The sequence below is a fragment of the Aotus nancymaae genome, unplaced genomic scaffold (genome assembly GCF_030222135.1).
Source record: "Aotus nancymaae isolate 86718 unplaced genomic scaffold, 86718_ANA_hifiasm-v0.15.2.pri h1tg000030l, whole genome shotgun sequence".
NCBI lineage: Eukaryota > Metazoa > Chordata > Mammalia > Primates > Aotidae > Aotus > Aotus nancymaae.
In genome coordinates this window covers 8,553,018-8,569,981 of record NW_026988443.1, presented here as the reverse complement: position 1 = coordinate 8,569,981, position 16,964 = coordinate 8,553,018, and the positions used below count along the sequence as shown (strand labels likewise).

General features: G+C 41.8%; 1 protein-coding gene across 4 annotated transcripts in view; it reads right to left on the bottom strand.

Moving 5' to 3' along the window:
- Positions 1–16,964, bottom strand: part of CHD9 (chromodomain helicase DNA binding protein 9) — a 267,637-nt gene that overhangs the window by 182,397 nt on the left and 68,276 nt on the right. For 2 of the 4 annotated variants that reach the window (XM_012447959.2, XM_064383066.1), the window contains exon 1: positions 12,964–13,009. The exons of the other annotated variants lie outside the window; for them this stretch is intronic. The gene's annotated coding sequence lies outside the window, so the exon portion shown is untranslated. Of the gene's footprint in view, positions 1–12,963; positions 13,010–16,964 lie in introns of those variants that run through there. 4 annotated transcript variants of the gene reach the window in all.

Below are 16,964 nucleotides of genomic sequence, written 5' to 3'. Positions count from 1 at the left end.
TCTTATGCCATGTATTCCATGTGTATGGTACTCTATTAAACCCCATCTGTAACTCTGCTCTATGTATCCTTAACATGTTTCTGATAACCTAACTGCATTATCTATACATCTGCTATAGTTTGAATATGTCCCCCAAAGTTCTGGTGTTGGAAACTAGTCCTTAAAGCAACAGTGTTTTGAGGTGGGGCCTAAGAGGTGATTAGGTCATGAGGCCTCTGCCCTCATGAATGGATTAATGTTGTTATCTCAGGAACAGGTTAGTTATCAAGAAAGTGGGCTTGTTACAAAAAAAAAAAAAAAATCAAGTTCAATCACATTTTGCTCTCTTGCCCCTCTGCCTTCTACTATGGATCATGCAGTAAGAAGGCCTTCCATCAGAGGGCCTTCTTGTGAATGTCTGTAAGGTTCTTATACCAGATGTAGACCTCTTGGCCTTGGACTTCCCAGCCTCCAAAACTGTAATAAATTTCTTTTCTCTATAAATTAACCAGTCTGTGGTATTCTGTTATAGCAACACAAAATGGACTAAGACAATATTTGACTGTTTAATTAGAAAATAAATTAGATTCACCAATCAATTAGACAAACATCTGGCAAACATGAGCCAGTCATGGCATAGCTAAAGGAGCTTAGGTGTGAGTTCAAATTCTAACTGCTAGTTCTAAGTTGTGTAACCTTGAGTTGTTCTTAAAACCTCTCAGTCTAAGCTGGACACAGTGGTTCATGCCTGTAATCCCAGCTCTTTGAGAGGCTGAGGTGGGAGAATTGTTTGAGGCCAGAAGTTTGAGATCAGCCTGGGCAACACAGTCCCATCTCTACAAAAAACAGACCAACCAATCTCAGTCTATTTCCTCATTGGACCATCTACATCACAGGGTGTAGAAAGGTTGCAAAGTTCAGAAAGAAAATATTCAGGCTAGGCGCAGTGGTTCACACCTGTAATCCTAGCACTCTGGGAAGGCAAGGCAGGCAGATCTCTCGACCCCACAAGTTTGAGATCAGCCTGGGTGACATAATGAAACTCCATCTCAAGAAGGAAAAACCATATATATTCAAAGTCCTAAAACATAGTAAGTATTCAAAAATTATTTATTTCCCTCTCATCGACCTTTAGAACTAAAAACATAGATAGATCAGTTGTTGACTTGCTGAAATATTATCAAGATCCAAGCCTGTTATATCTAATTGTATTGAATGTATTTTCATTTAAAATTAAAAAAAAATTTTATACTAATCAACAATATCATATTTTATGATACCTAATTTTATCTTTAAATTTAAATATATACTTGCTATTTTAATTCCTTTCCTAAAGTTATCAATGCCCTTCCACTCTTATTTGCTACTCTCATAGGTAATCTATGTTTCCGCTACATTGAAATGTTGCCGGAATTTAAGAAACTTTCTTACACCTCCATTAATATGTTCTCTATGCCTACATCACCCCTTCCAGTAGCCTTCCTCTTAACAAAGTAATGTCTTCATTATTAAACTTAGGTACCATCTTTGGGAAGCCTTTGCACACTCAAACACTTCAAGTTACTATACAGTCATTTTTTTGTATTCCATATTTTACATGCTATTTTATCATTCTTGGTCTAGATGTCTGGTTTCCCTAATAAACAAGATGAATGCAAAGGTTGGTTCTTACTCATCTTTGTATCCTTAATATCTACTAATTTAATTCCTGTCACACAGTTAATAATCATATGCTTTCAGGAATTCAATAATGCCACGACATAAAAAAATAACTAAACTCCTTAATCCTTACATTATTCTAAAAGCTAAGATTCAAAAGCAGTCTTTTAAGCAACAACATATCATTTTTATGACTTTAAGAATGCCCCCACTGAACTGTACATTTAAAAAGTTAAAATGATTAACTTTGTTATGGATAGTTTTACAATTTTTTTAAAGCCTCATTAATCCAATTTAAACTTTAATTCCCATGTATCCCTTAGTGAAAGAACTCTACTTTCATCAAAAAGGAATTCTACAAGGGATCCTATATAGTAGTTTTACAGGCTCTGGAAATAGAATGACAAGGCTGGAATCCTGGCTTCATCACTTACCAGCTATGTAATCCTAGGCAAGACACTTAATCATTTTGAAGCTCAGTTTCTTCATCTGTAAATGGAGACTACAACAGCACTGATCTCAAAAAATTATTGAAAAATAATACACATAAAGCACTGTGTAAACACTCTGTGTTTTCAAATTGGGCTTCTTGGAGGACTGAGTAATCTTTAACCACCCAAAGGAAGAGAGGGCTTAGGCCTTCCTTCCCATTTCCTCCCAATAATATCTCATCCTGAATATCTTGCTTTTATTTTACAAATTGAGCTTTCATATAGGATTTTTAAAAAACAAACAAATCTTTGGTTTAAAATAACTGAAAAGGACAAAGCTAAATGGCACTCATCTAATGCTTACTCATCTCCCTTTGCAGATAGCCATTTACTAAATTCAATTATTTACTTTGTTGGCATTCCCACTTAATTTAGTCTTGCTTTGCATGTCACAGAAAGGAAAACTCTTAAAAACATAATCTCCACTTTGGGATTCCAAGGCTGGAGAATTACTTCAGCCTAGGAGTTCAAGACCAGCCTGGGCAACATAGCAAGACTCAGTCTTTCCAAAACATTAAAAAAAAATTAGCAAGGTGTGTTGGCATGTGCCTGTGGTCCCAGCTCTTGGGAGGCTGAGGTAAAAGGATCGTTTGAGCTCAGGAGGTTGAGGATGAAGTGAGTTATGATTGGTGTTACTGCACTCCAGGACGGGCAATAAGCGAGACTCTGTCTCAGACAAATAGAATCTCATCTCTAATCATGATAAAAACTGATTAAGGGTAACTAATTGAGGGTAACTGATTGAGGGTAACTAAAAACTGATTGAGGGTAACTGATTGAGGCTGATATTGAAAACAGATGACAAATTTCCCAGTTGCCACTGGGTCAGGTCAAATTGTTTAACTGAAGTGGTCCTGAACATTACACCCAGACAAAATCAAGTCTAAATATTTCCTTTTTCTTTTTTTGAGACAGAGTTTTGCTCTGTCACCCAGGCTGGAGTGCAGTGGCATGATCTCAACTCACTGCAACCTGCACCTCGTGGGTTCCAGCGATTCTCCTACCTCAGCCACCCAAGTAGCTGGGATTACAGGTGTGTGCCATGACACCTGGCTAATCTTTTGTATTTTTAGTAGAGATGAGGTTTCACCATGTTGGCCAGGCTGGTCTGGAACTCCTGGCCTCAAGTGATCGGCCTGCCTCAGCCTCCCAAAGTGCCTGGATTATAGGCGTGAGCCACCACGCCCGGCCTAATTATTTATTCTAATGCTAAATTTCAATTAATATTAAAAGTAGAAAATTGACTTAAATGCAGAATTTTTTTGTTTTTTGAGACAGGTTCTTGCGGTTGCCCAGGCTGGAGTGCAGTGGTCAATCTCAGTTCACTGCAACCTCCATCTCATGGGCTCAAGCGATCCTCCCACCTCAGCCTTTCAAGTAGCTGGAACTACAGGTATGCACCACCACATCTGGCTAATTTTATTTTTTTGTACAACAGCGGTTTTGCCATGTTGCCCAGGCTGGTGTGGAACCCCTGGGGTCAAGTGATCCACCCACCTCAGCCTTCCAAAGTGCTGGGATTACAGGTGTGAGCCACTGCATCAGCTAAATACATTATTTTCAAAGGCTTTAAATAGAAAAGTTGAACACTGAGACTCAGGTTGATTATCATTACCATCTACTTTGCAGAGTTGTCACAGGATTTTGAAAGACTATGCTCAAAATACAGTAGTAAGTGCTTAACTAAATGTAGCTTTCCCTTTCATGCCAGTTACCTCCAGCACCTATTTTCTGCCTTCCCAAGAGCATACAGTCATTTAAACTTTCCCATGACCAATAGGCTTCTCCTGACCTCCTCAGATTCTTTTGCCTTAAATAATCTCCAATGCTGTTCTCTTATTACCTTCAACACTCTTAGGACTTTTTTCATTCATTCAACCTACCATACTGTATTATCACCACCACTGCAATTTTATCTCCAGTCCTCAGTTCAATTAAATTAACATGTTTTTTTGAATATTTATATTTGATATTTGTAGTATTTATATTACTAGTACCTTATTAATATAAGGTTAATATTAATTTATACACTTTACCTTCAGTGTGGCCCTTCCTTTGCCTTAGAAATTTTAAAATATATTCCTTTATGGTACTAAGCTATCTCACTGCAGTTACTTTATGTTCTCTCTACTCAAGCCTTCAGTCCTAACTTCCCCATTCTTACATAAGGACAATTTGTTCTCTGAGGTTTTCCAGCTGAAATTCACTAAATAACCATCTTTTCAGAAGTAAGCACTATATCTATCTCTTTTTTTTTCTAGCTATTCTTAGAGAAGAAAAGATGGCTCTTTTCCAAAGATAAATCCTTTACCTCAAAAAACTGTTTCATCTAGCCTTTTGAAAAGACTTATACCCACCCACATCCCACCTCTCTAGGATCTTTAACGGCCCCTTTGCAATTGCCTGCTTCTCTTCTAACTTTGAGCATCAGCAGACCAATCTTCCCTACCTTAACAAAAATGTAAAAACAAAACCATCCTATTTCTATCCTTCCATTCAATGCCAAATATTGAAAATAAGTGATCTATTGCCTCCATTTTCTAAATACCTATTTACCTGTTAACCTCTTGTACTCTGTAGTTTGTTCCCACAAATCTGTATTTTCAAAGGTCACTATCAACCTCCTAGACAAATCAAAATGCTCTCTCAATCTATCTTTAACCATCAAAAAGTTATCATCATTGACCAAAGTGACAACAGAAGCTAAATACAAATGCTATCTTCTATATGAAGCTTCTAATTGTCTATGTGTCCCCATTTATTACATACCACTTAGGCTTTGAGTGCTTTAAGAATCTTCTGAACTCAGTTCAATTAACCTCTTCATCTCCTAGAAATTAGCTTCTATGAAATCATACCTTGAATTTTCTTTCCTATGGCTTTCCTTCCTGATTCATTTAAAGTAGTTTAATACTAGATGTAAGTTTCTATGTAGTGATTTCATGTCTACCAAATCCACTTACTAGCATTTCAAATTCAATCATACTTAACACATCTTCTTCACTACTATATCCTCCAAATGTGCTTTCACTCAAATCTTTGAGAAATTCAAATCTGCTTTTCTTAGAATACTATAAATTGTTTCTTTGAAATTTTTTTCTTACTAATGATATAAAGGTATAAAACCCAATTTCCCACTACCTTAAGATCATTTAGCTTCTTAGTGCCCTTCTTGATATCTTCAACCTAAGGTATACTAAAAAACTAATAGCTGCCAGGTGCGGTGGCGTGTGCCTATAGTCCCAGCTACTTGGGAGGCTGAGGTGGGAGGATCACTTGGGCCCAGGAGTTCTGGGCTGTAGTGTGCTATGCCGATTGGGTGTCCGCACTAAGTTCGGCATCAATATGGTGACCTCCTGAAAGTGGAGAAACACCAGGTTGCCTAAGGAGGGGTGAAGCAGTCCAGGTCGGAAACGGAGCATGTCAAAACTCCCGTGCTGATCGGTAGTGGGATCGTGCCTGTGAACAGCCACTGCACCCCAGCCTGGGCAACATAGCAAGACCCCATCTCTAGGAAAAAAAAAAAGTAATAGCTTAAGTGTCTACTTATGATGTATATCCCCTGTCGGCAGCCCAGGGAACTTTTCTATAAATCTCAAAAATAATAACAGATCTTTGTCATACTTTTTCCTCACTCCTTCCCCAAGAACTTATTTCAAAGTATTTTGTGAATTCCACCTAATAGCTATCAAGTTCACTTCGATAAAAGTTTTCTTTTATTCTATATCATAGAATAAGATTTAAGGTTTAGATATGTATTTTATCATTCTTCACATACCATACTCCCTAAAGTGGTATACTGTGCATTCTATTTTAAAAACTAAACTTTTCTAAGAATCAAGAAAAGACAGTGTGTCTTATCTTCAAGAAGATAATACTGTGTTCTGTTAGAATCTGCTATAATCCAACAGGCACAACATGAGTACTCATTTTTGAACTAAAAATGTTTATATTTGTCATCTCATATTCCTTTGTACTGTATCTCATTTAGGCAGAAATAGATATTCATCATCAAATACTCATCTTTAGAGATTAAAAAAGAGCACAAAATTTTTCAAATATAGCTGTATTTTAATCAAACCACATAACTGAATGTGAAGTAACTGGCACTCTCATACACTGCTAAAAGGAGCAGAAATTGGAACAACAAATTTGAAAAACCATAAGGCATTACTGCTAAAGTTGAACATACATATTTCTATGACCAGTTTTTCCTCTTCCAGAAACACATACTTGACAGAAATGTGTGAATATGTGCACCTAAAGACAGGTGTAGGAATGTTCATATCAGTATTATTCATAAGAGGAAACTAAAAACATCCATCATACATTAGAATCAACAGCAATGAGAATGAATGAACTCTTCCTATGTAGGAAAAACACAGAATTAGGCCAGGCATGATGGCTCATGCCTGTAATCCCAGCACTTTGGTAGGCTGAGGCAGGCGGATCATGAAGTAAAGAGAACAAGACCATCTTGGCCAACATGGTGAAACCCCATCTATACCAAAAATACAAAAATTAGCTGGGTGTGGCAGCATGGGCCTGTAATCCCAGCTACTCAGGAGGCTGAGGCAGGAGAATCGCTTGAACCTGGGAGGCAGGGGTTGTAGTGAGCAGCCAAGGTTGTGCCACTGCAATCCAGCCTAGCGACAGAGCAAGACTCCATCTCAAAAACAAATAAACAAAAATCAAAAAGCCCCCCCCCCCCCCCCCCCCACACACACACACACACACACAGATTAGCCTTACAAAAATAACGTTACTGGAAGAACACATATTATATGATTCAATTTAATAAAGTTCAAAAATAGGCAGAGCTAATCTATGGTTTTAGACATCAAGATACTGGTCATCCCAGAAAGGTAGAAAGAAAATGATAACTAGGAAAGAATATAAAGAAAGTTTTCAATAATATTCTATTTTTTGACCTAGGTGGTAGTTTCATAGATGTATTTACTTTGCAATAAATCATAAACGTATATACATAATTTATATACTTTTCTGCCTATCTGTTATAACAAAACAGTTTTTAAACACCTAACTGGAACAAGACAAAGAATAAATATGTAAATATTTATAAATTAACATTTACACTATATGTCACTAAAAAAAATTGGCAAACAAATATAGAGTGGTATCTGAAATGAGTTCAGTAAACTCTGTATACTACTGATTTCAAGAAACATTCATCAAAGCAGAATAAGTGTGTTCATATATTGGAATATGTAGTGAATTCACGAAATTATGAAATCCACGAAATAAAGCATTCCCTAATATTAGAAATCTCAGGCAATTCAGTTTCTCTGTACTTACATTGCTTCAACTGTAAAATAGACTAAGTAAACCAAGTCTGTAATCTTAAATTCCTAGATTTTATTTTTTTTAGGTAAAGGTACTCAGTTCCTTAAACAGAAGAAAATTTTAGTAACTATTTGATTGCCATTTTAAAGATTAACATTGCAAAGACAGAATCAAAAAATACTTTTCCTTCCTCTTACAAAAGAACAAGCTATATTGGCAGTTATCTTTCATAATCATAGTCACTGATTTCCAATAGATTAAAATTTAATATTCTTTATACAGCTACTGATTAGTAGGTAAACTAATATGAAATGACCACTAGACAAGAAAGATTATCTTTTTTCAGGTTTCAAACTATATCCCTCTATAGCAATAACAACGTTTAAAATTACTAGTTTTAAAATGTTTTGAAATATAGTAAAAGTCACACAAAAACCAAACAATATTTGCTTGGTTAACTTCATAATGCCAAATTATAACATAAACATCAGTATCTGACAGCTATTTAATAAATAATAGCTAGTCATGACTGAACTAGAACTTCTACTTATAAGCACCATTAAATGAGAGGGCTCATTAAAAAATATAAATTTAATATCAAGCTCCCTTACAAGCAATTAACGGAAAAGAATGCTACTCTCCTGAGAATATCAAGATTATGAAACCTTTGTATTCTGCACCATCACCCAATACTATATATATATACTCATTTATTTTCTCTCAAACTTTCATATTTAATATAATCTGTATTCTGAAAATATTCAAATAAACTTTCAAAAACTGAAGTGCATTGTTAAAAAATATCATTTCACCAGTTTTTCTAATATAAATATGAAGCTTGTTTCTTCCTCTCAAATAACACACTATGAATATGTCATTGTAAGGTATCACACTTCCAGCTATACTTATTCTAAGGTGCTTATCATTCATATAAAGGCAGAGTTCTTCTTCTGAAGCACTTGTCCAGGGATAGTGTTGTAAACTTGATTTCTTGACAAATCTTTCATTTCCCTCATCTTGTTCATCTCAGTAAATCACACACCACCATCTATCTAGTTCCTCAAGCCAAGAGCCAGGAAATAATTTTTGACACTTTTCTTCTAACATCCAATCCATCATGAATCTGTCAGCTGTTCCTCCTTCACAACTTACCATCTCCTCTCCAAAATACATGTATAATCTAGCTACCATCATGTTTTTCCTGGACTACTGTAATATTACAGTATCTTTACTTTCACCCTTGCCTTTCTCCAATCCATTCTGAAAGTAGCACTTTTAAAGTGTATCACTTTTCTACTTCAAAATCTTCAATGACTGCAATGTCTTCAGTAAAACCCATAAGTCTTTAATATGTCCTACAAGGCCCTGTATAATCTGATCTCTATCTCTCATTTCAGCTCATATGGTTTTCTGCATTATGCTTCTGCCACCCTGAACTTTTCATTTCTTTCACATATTAAGTTCTTTACTGTGTCATAGCCTTCAAACATGTTTTTCTCTTTCAGGAAACTCCTTCCTCTCCTGACCTGTCTTCTTATTCTTTGTTTCCACTTAGTAACACCAACTGAGGGAGGCCTTCTCTGAGCATACACTAAATTCTCCTCACTTTATCCACCATAGCACTCTGTTCTTTTCTTTCACTGAATTGACTATAAGTTGCAATTTTACATGCTTATTTACTTGTTCTTTATCTGTTTCCACTGTTAGATGGTAGGTTCCATGAAGGTAGGGATCACTTATTATGCACTTAATACATAGATCATAAATCAAGGGAGCACTTCATAATATATATTTAATGAATAAATGGATATGAATGACTTTCAGTCCAAAGAATAAATTACAGTTCAAAGTGGTTTCCCCTTCTCTTTGTCTCCCATTGTCACTTGATGAGCTTTCCAACTGTTTCTAAAAGAAGAAAGGAGCAAAAGTGTTTCTGAAAGCTCGTAGACAATACAATAGAGGAAATTTAAGGAAGTTGTACACGGTATGTCAAATAAGTGCAACAAATAGTACTACTAAGATCTCATGGGAAGGAGAACTCCCTAAGGGCTACAAGGACAAGATACAGTTTTATTCACAAGGTGGAACTTGACTTGAGTATTCATAGACTGGTAAAATTCCAAGAGGTGGAAAAGTAAGGAAGTGAAGCCCAAATAAGGATGTAAACAGAGGCACAAAGTGCTAGAGAAAAGTTTTAAAACTGGAATGAGGCAACTTAAATTTATAACATAAATAAGTATAAAAAAAGCTAAATCTTATATAAGAAATCTATATCCCACGTTGACAATTTCAAAGAATTTAAAAGGTTAAAATAACTCTATTTCATCAGTATCAATATATCTCTTCTGACCCCAATCTTTGGCTTCTAAAGTTTTCCAAGCACTTATAACATGCTTCCATTAGTTTTCACTCTGACCAACTGCCTCAAGTTTCATATTCTTATCTATGTTTTTTATTCACTCATTACCTGATGAAATTTCCCCAGTAGCTCTATTAATTCATAGTTTTTCTTCATAGACCCGCTAGGATTTCATCTTTCTTCTCTGCTATATACAGGTGGTAAGCTTTTTCCTCTATGACATTTCCATCAGTAAACAAAACACATCTTTAGAAAACCTACTTTTCACACGTACCAAAATTTTATTTTTATTTTACTATTGATAGCAGATTCAACAGATTTTAATTTAAAATCTGTATTCCTACTTCAGTTCTTGCCTCTTAAATTCATATATTGAGCCCCTCCTTCAGCTCTATCCTGTTTCCAGAGGTAAATCAGGAAGCTGTAGCACAGTGCTTTGTAGAAGGCATTCAGTTGCATTAGAGAAGGAGTTTGGAGTTAAAAGTTCCTAAAGATACTTCCAAGTTGAAAATTCTACGGTTTCCTTAATCTTACCTTGCCATAGGCTTTTTCAATGGATGTTATTTTCTATCTATATTCATATCTGCCCATCCAATAATAGTCTTTTCATTTCAGAGGACAGACCTCATGGGGTACTTAGAATCCTAAAATCGTAAAGCTGGAGAAAACGAAGTTTTATACAGGAGAAGACTAAGGCTCACAGAGGTCAAGAAACTTGAATATTATCTACACAGTTAAGTGACAAAGTCCCGATTCTCTCTAGCCAGCACTCTATCCAAGAGAATTTCACTGGTTATAAACGAATCATAATTTTTTTTCTTAATAGAGACGGGATGCAGTCTTACTACATTGCCCAGGCTGGTAATGAACTCCTGGATCAAGTGATCCTCCTGTCTCAGCCTCCCTATTACAGCAGTCCCCCATTAAAGCAGCCTGCTCACATACCTAACTAGTACTATTTTTGACTAGCATTGCTTTTATCTTGTTATTTCTTATGCCATTAGGGTATCATCTTCTCCTGGTCAATCAATCACAAGGGTTTTTCGTTGTTGCTGTTTTTAACTACAACACTGTACATACTTACCTGAAACTGTTCAGGAATGACAAAGTTACCCTTAACCAAAACTGAGAGGCAATCACTTTTCCTAATGCACTTCACGTCTGTAATACATACTTCATGTCTACATTATATGGTCTGTAATTTATAGGAAACTCTCCAAGGGCAGAGACCTGCCAATACTTTGTGGTAAACTATTACTATGTAACGTGAATTTTTAAAGCAACAGAAGAAATGGCCAGGCATAGTGGCGTGTGCCTATAATCTCAGCTACTGGGGAGGCTGAGGCTGGAGAGTTGCTTGAACGTGGGATGCGGAGTTTGCAGTGAGCCGAGATCACGCCACTGCACTCCAGTTGGGGCGACAGAGCGAGATTCCGTCTCAACCAAAAAAAAAAAGGAAGAAACGGAAAGTCTTGAAGATACACAATACAGATTGATCTTGCTACAAGCAATAGGTGTCTTTTACTTAACAAATACTTATGAAATACCGAACTAAGGCTCTGTGAGGCCTGATGTTACCAAAACGCAGCTCTAAACTCACGTTCTGTGAACTCAAAAGAAGAAAACTATGATCATCTTTTTGCATTGCAAAAAACAACAAACTCCCCCCTTTGCAATGTAGAATCCTCCCTTAAGTTCAGCTTTTGTACATTCAAGTGTTTGCAGACCTAGTGGTTCTTTTAAAACTACTTGTACAGTCATCTAGAGTCTAGGGAGCAAGTGATACTACACAAGCCTCCTTTTCGTTTAAGATCATGGCTAGTTAAGTAGAACTGGAGACTTTAAGAACTAGAGAAAAGGAAAAGGTGAAAAGTAGCATGCAAAATTGAGAAACTAAATTGTTATAGTAATTTTATTAATGAAGATAAACTTTATTTAATACAGGGGAATTATGAGGTAGGTATGAATATTTCACAGAAATGTCACAATAGCGTCAAATCCCAGGCTTCTAGGAAAGTAACTGTAGCACTGTTAATATGACAATAAAAAATAAAAAAATTCTCTACTTTGTTCTGAAAAGTTTTATTTTTCTTTAAAAAAAAAAAAAAGCAAACCAACCCCCCCCCCCCCCACAACCACCATTAAAAAAACAAAAATAAGAACAAACAGAAACCAGTCTGAGCTGGCGGCTGTGACAGCCAGTGAGACACCAGAGCTTTCCGGGTCGTGCTTGGTTTTGGGCTGGATGTCCACGCAGAGAGCCCTGCAGCCACCCCGCACGTCCCGCACCTAGACACCCAGAAAGCGACCATGGCCGCACACACGGGGGCTGGTGGGGTCTGGGCCACGCTGCAGACGAGGAGAGGCCCTCGGGGTGAAGGATCGCACGGAAGGCACTGCGGTCGGAACCAAGAGGCAAGGCCTGGGAAAGCGCCGGAGGCGTTCCGAGCTCCGGGACACCGGGTGCCCGCGCGGGACGCCCTGTCATGAGTCACGGAGGCGAGACGGCACGGGCGGGGGAAGAGGCTGCAGGAAGGAGGGCAGCCCGACCCTCGGGAGGGAACCCAGCCCAAGGGGAGGCCCCGACCTCGGGCGGGGCAGGGAAGGGGTGCCCGCTTCCCCCACGCCCTGCCTGCCCGGCCCTCACCTCCACCCGACGCAACAGGCGCGGCGGCCGGGTCTCAACCCCAGGGGCTGCGGACCGGGGGGCGGGGGCAGCAGCCCGCAGCCATGACAGGCGCGGGGCGGGCCGCGGGCGGGCTGGGCCGCACGTGCGGGCAGCACCCCCTCCCCGGCCTCCCCGCGCGCCCGCCCGCCCAGCCCCGGACCCGGGCCCCTCACCTCAGGCGGCGGCGGCGGCGCGGCCGGGCCTGCCCCGACCCCCAAACCCGGGCCGAGCGGCGGCGGCGGCGGCGACTGCACGTACTCACCGCCGCTCGCTGACTCTCGTGCTTCGCCATGACTGAGGCGCCCCCGCCGCCCCCCGCCTAGACCGAGACTGACACGCGCGGCTGGCCGGGCGGGGGCGGCCTCAGGCGACCACCCGGCTGACACGACCCGCCCCCGCATCTCCCCACCAGTTGAGCAGCAGCTGCTGCCCCGCGGTGCCCCCGGGCTTCCTCCCCACGCCCGAAGCGGCGGGTGGCAGCGGCGGGCGGCGGCGGCACTTACCGGCTGCGCGGCCAGGCCCCCCTGTCAGCGCGGGGCCAGGAGGGAGCGGAGGGAGGAGTGAAGGGACACCGCCTCCCCCGCGCCGCCACGCACCCGCCTGATTGGCCCAGTTCACTCCCCCAGCGCGACCCCACCAGCCCCTGCGAGCGGCACTCCGGCAGCACTGTCGCGCCATTTGCATATTTGTGCCCGCGCCGCTGATTGGCCCGGACGCGGAGGGGCGGCCGTGACCGCCGCCTCTCCCGCCGCCACTCCAGCTGCGTTGGGCTGCCCGAAAGGGAGAATTCCTTTTGCCGCTCCCCTTCCCTCCCGGCGGGGCCAGACCCAGGGCGGAGGGCAGTGAGAGGCGGGGTCGCTGCCCCGCTCCAACATGGCCCCGCAGCACCGCCGACCCAATCGCCGGCGCGGTTACTCCCGGAGCCCTGGGCGGCCTCGGGGCGGGGAAGGCTTGGGGCCGGGCGCCCTCTGGCCGGAGCGCGGGGGAGTGCAGTGGCCCGGGCTCCCCTGGCAGCCCCGCCGCGGCCGCCACGTCAGGCCGCGCCCTCGCGGCGGCCTCTCCCCTCGCGCCGCCCGCCTGGCGGTTCCGCGGCCACGTCAGGCCCCGGCAGGGCACGCCCCAGTCGGGAGCTGACCAGTGGCGGGGTCGACGCCGAGGTCACTCATACGCAGGGCATCTCTAGGGCAGCCCGGGTGCGCCGAGGAAGGGCGAGGGTTTCCAAAGACGTCCTTAAGGAGCCGTGGATTTAGCCCCACGTTCTCCTTTCCCGCGGAGACCTGGGCGTCACGCGCCCGTGCTGTGGAATCGGGAGCACGGAGCGTATCGCGATGATGCAGCGATTGAGCCCAGGTGCAAGCACCAGCGGTGCCCGGCTCCCGCCGCGGAGACTCAGCCCCACGCCCCCAGCCAGAGGAGAGCGTGCACCTCGGCTGGGGCGGCAACCCAGCCTTCCCGAGGCTCAGACTCCGGTTCTCAATTGCAGTTAGGAAGGGAGAGAAAAATAAACTCAAGAATTAAAAAAAGGAGAGGGAGCCCTGGGGGAGGGTGATACTGGTTTTGGAGCAGGGAGCGTACTGGAAAACAGCCGGCCTAAGAAGGTGTTGGGACACCTGAGTTCCCTCTCGATCCTTCACGAATTAACTGAGTGACCTACATCAAATCCTGCCGTGTCCCAAGGCCTTGGTTTTGCCTTCTGTGAAAGGAAGAGGCTGCACAAGTTTTCTAAAAGTCTTCCAGCTCTAAAATTCTAAGGGTCTCCTTTCAGGCCGTTAGATGGCTTTCTACCGAATTAAAAATTTAAAATCCATATGAAAACGTGAGCTAGACAAATGAATTAAATGGGCCGGGCGCGGTGTCTCACGCCTATAATCCCAGCACTTTGAGAGGCTGAGGCGGGTGGATCACGAGGTCAAGAGATGGAGACCATCCTGGTCAACATGGTGAAACCCCCTCTCTACTAAAAATACAAAAATTATCTGGGCATGGTGGCACAGCCTGTAGTCCTAGCTACTCGGGAGGCTGAGGCAGGAGAATTGCTTAAACCCAGGAGGCAGAGGTTGTGGCGAGCTGAGATTGCACCATTGCACCCCAGCCTGGGTAACGAGAGGAACTCCGTCTCAAAAAAAAAAAAAAGGATTAAATGTTTGAACTTCGGTCGTCCTACTTTATGTTTGTTCAAAACTGTTGACCACGGTGATATTTCACGTTCACAGTTGACAGAAATCTCTTGAATTTCAGTCTCCACTAAGGAGCGTCACTGTGCTTGTTTATGCCTAGCCAGAATGGAATGGTTGCAGTATACACAGTGGTAGTTGCCAAGTAATTTCATTCTTTATATTCCCCATGAAGGCCCTCCAGAGTAGATCAACATAACGCTATTTAGCTGAGATACTGACAGGGCTGGGAGAAAACCCTGCTGAAAGGGCAGTTACAGTTACAACTTTGATTCCCTGAAGGAACACATATTGTAACAACCATATATTAGACCAAGAATGCACAGAAACAGTTCATCTCTGGGGCCCCCCGACACTACTTATTTGAATAGTGCTTTAGTTTGCAAATTCAACTTGTTGAGTCAAATTTAAGGCCAGTAACATCTCGTCTAACTGACATCACAGCAAATAAGACATCCCGCTTACATGAAACACTTGAGCTGCCTCCCCATCATCTGATGGAAAACGTTCATGTTTTCTTGAATACAGCCCTCTGGAAATTATGCAGTGCTATAATTATCAACATCATTGTATGCCATTATAATGAGTGAATGTTCTCTAAAGTATGCAAAATTTGTCCCTATAATAAATGTCCTCTAGGATGCTGGTTTTGTGTTTTTGTTTTGTTTTTAACTTGTTTTTGCTATCTCCTTCCTCACTACTGGGTTGACACTTCTCAATTCTACCTAACAATCTTCTTTCTTACTTTTTTTGGATGTTTTATTAGCTTAGACTCTCAGGTTTTGAGGAAAGTTATTCTGTGGGGTTCTCCTGTGTTAAGTACATGAGTTCTTTTTTTTTTTTTTGAGATGGAGTCTAGCTCTGTCACCCAGGCTGGAGTGCAGTGGCACGATCTCAAATCACTGCAATGTCTGCCTCCCCGGTTCAAGCAATTCTCCTGCCTCAGGCTCCTGAGTAGATGAGATTACAGGTGCATACCACCACACCTGGCTAATTTTTGTATTTTTAGTAGAGACCGGGTTTCACTGCATTGGCCAGGCTGGTCTCGAACTCCTGACCTCGTGATCCACTCGCCTTGGCCTCCGAAAGTGCGGGTATTACAAGCATGAGCCACTGCGCCCTGTCAAGTACATGAATTCTTGTGACATTTATTTTCACTGCTCAGTGAATGGTTTTCATTTTTGTCTTAAATTTTGGAGGTATTCTCAGTAACTGTGGTTTCTGAATGTGGGGACTCTGGAAAAAAATCTCACAATTTAGGGGCCAGATTAGTAAACATTACATTTTGCAATTGAAGTTAGCAAGAATAAAAATGCCAAGTGGTGACCATGCTCTCTAGGTCCCTCAATCCCACTCCAGAATAAGAATGTCTCCATTCTGGGCCAGGTGCAGTGGCTCATGCCTGTAATCCCAGCACTTTAGGAGGCTGAGGCAGGCAGATCACCTGAGGTCAGGAGTTTGAGACTAGCCTGATCAACATGGAGAAATTCCCATCTCTACTAAAAATCACACACACACACACACAATGTCTCCATTCCTACCTAATGTCTTTCTAATTAAAAGGGCCCTCTTACTGACACAGGGATGTGGGTATCCAGAAAGCCTGTGGTGTGACAGAAGTGGCCTCTCCACACCTTGAAAGAAACATCCTACAATAGATGCCATTTACTGAAATTTAAAATGATACAATTTCATTTTATCTTCACAACCACTCTATGAGAAAGGGATTTTTTTTTTTTTTTTTTTGACAGAGTCTCACTCTGTCAGCCAGGCTAGAGTGCAGTGGCACAATCTCGGCTCACTGCAACCTCCACCTTCTGGTATTGCAACTTCCACCTCCCAGGTTCAAGCAATTCTCCTGCCTCAGCCTCCTGAGTAGCTCAGATTACAGACATGTACCACTACACCCAGCTAATTTTTGTATTTTTAGTAGAGGTAGGGTTTTACCATGTTGGCCAGGCTGGTCTGGAACTCCTGACTTCAAATGATCCACCCACCTCAGCCTCTCAAAGTACTGGGATTACAAGTGTGAGCCACCATGCCATTGAGAAAGGGATCCCCCCTCCCCCATTTTACAGAAAAACATAGTCTAAAATCTTGCCCTGGTTACACAGTCATTGAGTGACAGAAAAATATTCAAACTTAGAACTGTCTGGCCCCAAAGGCTGTAACATGTAACCATTATAATATATTCTTTCCTTCAGCCTGAGTTTCCAATTCCATGTTTATCAAGCATGTTTATTTTAGTAACTAATTCAGCATCTTGGAATGGAAAATTCCCTGTATAAGCATTTTGGTTTAGGTCACCAAAAGACTATCCCACAATGTAA